General features: G+C 32.0%; 1 long non-coding RNA gene across 1 annotated transcript; it reads left to right on the forward strand.

Moving 5' to 3' along the window:
• The first annotated feature begins 396 nt into the window (after positions 1-396).
• Positions 397-1,632, forward strand: LOC143236724 (uncharacterized). Its single transcript, XR_013019728.1, has 2 exons — positions 397-588; positions 1,070-1,632. It is a non-coding gene; the product is annotated as an uncharacterized LOC143236724 (long non-coding RNA).
• Positions 1,633-6,625: the final 4,993 nt, after the last annotated feature.

The following is a 6,625-nucleotide window of genomic DNA, read 5'->3' on the forward strand; positions in this document are numbered from 1 at the left end:
TATGTTTTCGAATCTATAGATCCAAACCAATCTCTTACAAAAGTCCTTGTGTGTTTATGTGTCCACTTGCAACTGTCGTTCTCGTGTGTTAAACAAGTACGTCAGCTAGTATATAAAACAGAGATTATGTTTCTCTGATGTTAGAAGCTGTTGTAAAAAACTACCTGAAACAAGTTCGACAACATTCGGTAAATAACCTCAATTCAGGCGAATCCCGAAACCTTGAACTGAAACGTATACACAATACGTAGAATGGACTTCCTTGATCGGGATCTATAAAGGTCAGGTTCTTGGTAGACCTTTTACCCCGGTTGGACTTGGCAGGGATTTCTATTTCACTTCCTTAATGCTACGAAAGAAAAGCCCAACTGAAGGATAAGATTAGAAGCAAAACGCTTGAAGCCGATACTAAACAAAAGCGGTGTTTAAAGCTGCGCGTGCCAGGGTTATATTTGCATTGACGTATTGCTTGTATGCTAAAATCGATTGTAGATAAAACGGCGACCAGTGTCCCCATTTACAGCACAGTTTTATATTTTAATTCCGATATTGTAGGATACCTTACCCAATGAACGTGTATATGTTAATGTAAGTAATATGATAATAGTTTTGAAGCTATTTTTTTCATTATGTATATATATGTGTGTAACTTTTATTTCAGAAAACGTATTCAATAACGATAAGTAATATGATAATAGTTTTGAAGCTATTTTTTTCATTATGTATATATATGTGTGTAACTTTTATTTCAGAAAACGTATTCAATAACATACGTATTTCAAACGTGCTCGAGTCAAATCTCATAAAAAGTTGGCCTGTCATCATTTTCCATAAGTAACGTTATTTGGAAAAAAACCAACAGGAAAACACTATTAACCTTATTGAAATATAGTCATGCGATAAGTTGCAAACAGATACACGTAGTTTTTGTACATGTTAAATAGTTACCAGCAAAAGTAACGCGTCTTCTCAAAACTGATTGTATGGTGCTCTAAAGTTTGTTTACGATATTAGGATAAAGTAAAGGGTTGATTTTCATATACTTCGTTTTTTTTTTTTTTCCTTACAGGTATTTTTAGATCCTATGTTAAGTGTATAATGGAAGAATCACGTGATGAGTACTTATCCGTCACAGAGAACACAACCACAACTGGACAGCTCAACAACTTATCACCTGGTCATAAGGTTATCTTGGAGATGCATGCTAACAGTCAATCAAACGCTGTAATTTATGTTGTGGTTGTACTTCTGTTGTATGCTTTAGGACTAACAGTAGTGATGGTAAAATACATAAAAACAGAGCGATATGAATCCCGACTATCTCATCTGTACGAGGTGTTTGTACGAAAAGACAGGTTTGTTCGTCTTTCCAAACGCCAGCCTTCCATATTAACAACAGCAACAACTCCTAACATCGATGGCGTAGAGGATAGCATATTACTTCATTCTCCTTCAACTCGCTGTGCCCAAACAAACACCACAAACCAAGTAGATAGTAAGGTGTGATGGTGAAATGAAGTGAAATGATTTCGGGTTTTTTTATGAAACGTTATAAAAAATCATAATTTCACGGTTAAAGTCACCTATGTCTACAACTGCAGCACAAATAAAGTTAAGCAAGTTATTAATGAACACAGTTTTTGAATACTGTTAACAACACAACAACATAAACAGAGATCTGCTTCAATGAGACCGGATCACGTTATTTGCAAAAACTTAGTTATTTGTTACACAACTTGAGATAAAATGTTTTCCTTAATAAAACACGTTTGTAAATATAAATTACTATGAAAATGATTCTGCTCTTGAAGCACCTCTGTTTTTTAGTTTAATTTGTATAAAATAAAACACGAAAATTAATGTTACGAATTCCGGTTTTCCAGTCAAAATTTTAATATTTTAAAAAATGTTATAGCAGTTGCAAGACCTGCCATCGTATAGTTGATCTTTGTTATTTATGATATAAAAATCTGGAAACCGTTATGGGAATGAAATACAATTTTTCAACCGCACTCCTTTCTCAGTATCTCATTCTGGAGTATAAGGAATTTACAAAACATCAAATTAAACTCTTTTTCAATACGTCTGCTTGTAAGCATTTAGAATTTTTTGCTGTTTCTTTCAGAAAATATATATGTTCTGTGTTCATATATAACTTTGTTTAAATAGTGGTGAAAATATTAATTGTTTTTCTACGTTTACATATGTTTCATTCTCATTAAATCCAGTGCGCATTTCTTTCATCATCAAAGCGCCCCTTTGTACTTTTGAATGTGCCCAGTACCAAAATAAGAGTTACGACAGATATTAGAGCGTGCGTCAATTATGTAAACGTAACTCCTACATAATTACAAAATATACAGAAACTTACAAAATCTAATTACCTTCAGGTTGAACATCGTTTTCTTCTAACAGGACTAAATGAACATTTATAGGAATTTTATAAATCAAGTTATAACTTTGAACTCAGTGTGGAATAAAGGGCATTTAATTAGAGCATGCTTTGTACTTAAAATAGTAGAGTACTGTTGTAAACAAATCGATCCTACAAACGCATGACATTTTTTTTTTCATTCAAAGGCTTGAGCTTTATTGATTTGACAACAGAAAATGTATCTACACGCAGTAAATTTGTTTCAGCTTAAAATAATATATACATTGAGAAATGTTATGATGGATGGCGATGGACTGGCGATATTAATTTGAAATGCAGCTTTTAGCATAGCATACTGTACATCCTAGCTGAATTTTCAAAAAACGAACAAGATTATTAAAGCTGAAAAGTTGTAATATGGAAGAAGACACATCACTACAATCCTTCTAAACAATGGATACCTGGAACTCTTGAAAAAGAAAACATAAAAATAAACACGAAGTTTGTGGATGATACACTTGGAAAATACCATATTAGTTTACTAAACAATGGTGCAATGACTTTATTAAATTAAATACGTATAGTTAGCTCCAATACAGGGAAAAGTGCATAATTTTATCTTTGTATTTCACTAACTTAACTTTCAAGACGAAACAAATGAAATTACAAAAGAGAAGGATAAATTATTAAATAGATTGAAATAAAAAAGATGAGCAACGATACTTAATTTCTGTACCTAAGAAGTATCGAAATATATATTAAAGTTATCTGGCTATAAAGATCATAATGTTGGAAAAACATTCCGGCTACTATGTATATATAGTGTATACTTTACTTCGTTGCAGGTTGTTTTTCAGTGCTAAACCCATTTTATGATGATCCGTATCTAATATTGGATTACAAACCTTTTGTCACTTTAGGGATTTATAAATGTAAACAACATAACGTTATTCCTAAAATACTTAAGGTTAAATTAGCTATCGACGATATTAAAGGCTAATTCAGAGCGTACTAAAAGAACGAAACATAAAGAAATCTAAATCACCTATCGAATTCTAAAAAAAAAAGAAACCGCTTGACTCTACAGATATGCTTAAACGAAGTGTAACAAACTTTAGTCCATGGACATTAACGGGATACGAAGAAGGTTTTCTAAATAAAGGACTTCGCACTATCATATAACAAAATATCTACCTTACACATAGCAATATCCACAGAAGACACAATTTGCAAGGTACTAATTAAGAAAAGGAAGTGTTCAAAATAAAAATGAAGTTCTTCTTTGATAGATTGTTTAGGCAAAGTATTCATGATGAAACTTTGTAGAATGGACGGCAACTGCCTGTTGTGGAGACACAAGTGTAGAGAACGACGTTTCGAAAGTCTTTTCAATTCCATTCTATAAAGTACAAACTATGTATTAAAATCATTATTTGAGAATGTATGAAGAAAACTTGAACATTTGTTGTTGTTGTTGTTGTTTTGAATTAAGCATAAAGCTGCACAATGGACTATCTGTGCTCTGCGCAACACGAGTATCGAAACCCTGTTTTTAGCGATGTAAGTCCGCAGACATACTGCTGAGCCACTGGGGGGCAAAACTTGAAGAAAGACATCATCATAACAATTCTACCAACTGTCAATGCCAATGTAATCATACCCATCAAACTCGAAGCACTAGCTGAAGATGGCCAATACATAAAGTTTAAGTATCGCACGGAACAAAAAATTAACTTACTCCTCAGACCAAATAACTAACGCTACTTGTCATTACCTAACACATCCATGATTTGTCTGAAATGTACAAAAATTACTCTGTCTTGTAGTAAACTACACAGATTAACTATGCCACCCTTTAGTTAGGTATTTAACATAGACATAATATCACCATGGAAGTAAGTACCTCAGGGATAGCGCATCAAGTTGCAAGATGGCGCCACAAAGGGTCGACATCATGCGATGGAAAAGGGAGGGAATAACCAAAAGGCGTGTAGCTAGGGTTATGTTGCTAGGCCACTATGACAGGCAGGCATGACAAATGAAGTTGTTCAGAAAATGTGATGCACTTGCATGAAGTGAACCAGAGGGTGAACCGTATGATGTTATCATAGAATCTGTGTGTGATTACGTCACTAATATCTAGATTTATCTATTTCACAAGTAAAACGAATGTTTTAATAATAAACTTACTGTTTCAACAGCTTGGCTTTATACTATCCATAGAACTATGTTCTTAACAAAATATTTGATTTTACTCATGTTACTTTATCGTTTTAACTTAAATATGCTTTATAAAGGTGGTCTATGTTTCTGTAGTTGAATTGTGTTAATCTAGGTAGTATTTGTACAGACGGATAGTGTTGCTAGGTGGATTCTGTTACTATAGGTGGATGATCTAACAAAGGCAGATAGTGTTTAACAGGATTGCATACAAATTTCAACTTACATTTAATTGTGTATATTTTACAAAGGTGTTTCTATACTTTTGTAAGATAACATGCAGGTTTCAACATGTCTCATCTTATGCTTCATTTACTTGTGCTTCTGTAGGACAGTGTGTTACAAACACAGTTAACTTACTGTTTAAAAGTTTTTACCATACCCAATATTTTTATAAATATTAAACAAAACAGACAATTACATTTCTATGACTTAGTACACATTAAACATACTGATTATAGTTTTAGCTTCTATATTTATTCATACTTTTTACAATTATTGTCACAGTCGAGTGGATAATGCAACAGACATTTTTATCAATAAAACCTAGGATGGAATCCATTCCTACCAACATAAAAACAATTCTTCTCAGGATTCCCCTGCGGATGGAAGAATGTTATTCTCAAAAGTAGCATAATAATTACTTAGTAGTTGTCATCTCATTGATATATAAATAAAATTTAATAATTCGTATATTGAACATATGTACTATTAGCTGCAACGACGACATTGCGAACCTGTCCAATGATTCTTTTTCCTTAATGAATCACCAATAAAGTTTCTTAGCGCCAGACATATTGCCCTGTTGCTTACCACTGTCGATATAGTTTGATTACCAACGTTTTAAGAAACTATTTTTGCCAAACAATTCTCCATATAGACGAGCACATACACAATACTTCCTGAAGAGTCGTAGAAATTTTTGCTCCAATTTATTACCTTGCAGACTGCAACATGACTATATCTTTGTAACAAACTTAAAGAATTAACTGATACAGTAAATGACAACTTAATTGGGAGTATAAAATATATGGAGCATTTAACAAATGTGTACGTGGAATTTAATAAATCAGCTGGACAATAATCATATATGAAATATGTTCTTGCATTAACTACGACCGACATCTGTAGTAATTATAGTTTTCATTTAAATCTTAAATGTCTGACGTTCAAATTTCTTATAATATATATATATAACTATATCAACACCTCCACATATGATATTTCTTCATTGCCACGCGTTTGAGAAGGACAAATAAAAAGTTATTTTTATATTATACTCTTATCAATAAAATAATTACATAATTATAATTATAATTCTTCTTAATCAAATCAAACATGAAGACAAACAAGTCCTGATTATCATACGTGAAGAGAAAACGAAACCTATACTTAAGACATGAAAATATCAATCTATCTGCAAGAGGTCACCGTGTCAGGGAAAAAAAAAAGACCATACAATAAAACGGAAATAATAAGATATAAATCATATTTAAAAAAAGGGGAAAAAAGCTTTTTACCTCAAGTTAAGCAATAACACACCCAGTTAATCCGAAATTAAAGTCAGCAAAACCTTAATACTAATATGACAAGGAAGATAAGTCGAGAACTTTCGTAACTATCAATTACGGTACTGATTTTTTTTTTTCCCAAAAGTAAAAACAATCAGAATTGTGTCAGGATGAAAATAAACACAGGTATAATCTACTCTTCACTAACTCTGACTTTATAATCCACACTTGATTCTAATTTAAAGTTGGGCTGTTTTGGGGAGTTAAATGTAATTTAAAAAAAAAATCATAATTAGAAAACAAAATATCTTTTGAAGAAATCATAAATTCATCAGCACAGATGTTATCGGAAGCAAAATCAATCAGAATTGTGTCAGAAGAAAACCAAACACTGGTAATAAATCAAAACTATCTAATATTTATCTTGTCACGAATGAATTAAAGATATCTATAGTAAATTTTATGATATGAATTTGTTATTTTGTGGTTTAAACTTTTAAAATAAAACCTTGCTTGAACA

This window comes from Tachypleus tridentatus, chromosome 2 (assembly GCF_004210375.1).
Source record: "Tachypleus tridentatus isolate NWPU-2018 chromosome 2, ASM421037v1, whole genome shotgun sequence".
In the NCBI taxonomy this organism is placed as follows: domain Eukaryota; kingdom Metazoa; phylum Arthropoda; class Merostomata; order Xiphosura; family Limulidae; genus Tachypleus; species Tachypleus tridentatus.